The sequence below is a fragment of the Marmota marmota genome, unplaced genomic scaffold (genome assembly GCF_001458135.2).
Source record: "Marmota marmota marmota unplaced genomic scaffold, marMar, whole genome shotgun sequence".
In the NCBI taxonomy this organism is placed as follows: domain Eukaryota; kingdom Metazoa; phylum Chordata; class Mammalia; order Rodentia; family Sciuridae; genus Marmota; species Marmota marmota.
In genome coordinates this window covers 15,883,850-15,885,340 of record NW_026000142.1, presented here as the reverse complement: position 1 = coordinate 15,885,340, position 1,491 = coordinate 15,883,850, and the positions used below count along the sequence as shown (strand labels likewise).

Below are 1,491 nucleotides of genomic sequence, written 5' to 3'. Positions count from 1 at the left end.
CAGAAATTGTTCCAGGTATGGTGCTATCAGAATAAGACAAATGCAGTTTTTAAACATGTCAGTTGGATTGGGTTATAGAGTAAAAACTCTTTTTCACGAGTAGAGACTGACTCAAGAGGCTTCAAAATTTCAGTGGGACAAAAGGGTTGAGGAGGAGGCATGTTCTGTGGGGATTTTTGGTACCATAGTAAACTGCTTTTTGTTTGTTTGGACTAGGTGGAGCAAGGCTGTGGTCCCAATTTCACAACTTACTACCTTATATTTTTGAACAAGTTTTTAAAACTCAGTTTTAGAGTCTTGATTTTTTGACTTGTTAAAATGATACAAAAAATATTTTGAGCTGCGAGAAGTAAGAGCACATACAAAATATTGTACACTAGCAAAACATTTGGCACATAAAAGCATTCAGCATGTGTTTCCTGCTTCCTTCCCTCACCATGGATCACAGACTCCAGAATTTGTAGCTATTGTTTAGGCTGTGTTTTATATTTTTGGAGGAAAGCTGAGATTTGGTGGAATCATTACTATAGTCAAACCCTATTAGTTCTTTAATGCAATTTAATTGCATTAAATGGATTGTCTCAATATACTAAGAATAGTTAATAATTTTTTTGGAATATGAATCTGATTTATGAAATATTCTATGTTCTCAGGTTATGTATAATAAGGTTTGGATTAATTTTCCAGTTATCAGTACAATCGTGGGAAAATGTCTTAACAGAAAAGAAACACATTTCTAACTGTAATGTTGCTAAAAATTTAAAGAAACAAAATGACATGCAAATGCAAGAATTAGTTTCCTCCTTGGGTGTGCATTAAAGGTTACCAGAATTCACTATAATGTCTCAGATGTACAGGATTTTCATGATCAGTAACTTAGTTTTCAAGAGGTCAAAAGATAGTCACTCAGGTCCTAGATTGACATGACCTCCCCCTCTTTGATGGATCGCTAGGATGGGGCTGGGCATTTTGAAATTTCTGCCTTTAAGTCTGGGATTTTGTGTGTGTGTGGATGCCGGGGAGGTGGCTGTGGCACATTTCCCCTCCTCCCATAATGTCACCCAGGGGCCGGCGGTCAACGCGGCAGCTCCCACGTGGCAAGTCTAGATTGAGCAGGGCGGGGTTGGGGGCGGCAGGCGGGACGCGGAGCGGATCTCCGGCCCTTCCCTCCGGCCTGCCGGGGCGCCCGCGCGGTCCTCCACCGCCAGGGGCGGGCGCGGCGTCGCGGCGGCGGGGGCCGTTGGTCGCGGCGGGGGAAGCGTGGGAGGAGGCCTGGTGGCGAACTGGCTTCCTCCTGGCCACTCGCGGGGGTGAGGGGAAGCCGGAGGAGTCCGGGAGGAAGCTGAGGCTAGCGCTGGAGGCGGAGGCGGAGGCGGTTCCCGTCGGCCTCCGGCGGGACTGAGCGTAAAGAGGCCGGAAGGCGGGCGCCCGGCGGGTGAGACGACCGGGGAGGCGAGCCGAGGTCCGGGGGAGGGGGATGGAGGGGAGACC

The 1,491-nt window shown here is 47.8% G+C and overlaps 1 protein-coding gene across 2 annotated transcripts in view; it reads left to right on the top strand.

Moving 5' to 3' along the window:
- Positions 1–1,291: 1,291 nt before the first annotated feature.
- Positions 1,292–1,491, top strand: part of Fam3c (FAM3 metabolism regulating signaling molecule C) — a 44,519-nt gene continuing 44,319 nt past the window's right edge. Inside the window, exon 1 of one of the 2 annotated variants that reach the window (XM_015488280.2) lies at positions 1,292–1,435. The gene's annotated coding sequence lies outside the window, so the exon portion shown is untranslated. The remainder of the gene's footprint in view (positions 1,436–1,491) is intronic. The other variant, XM_015488279.2, reaches the window with a different exon arrangement.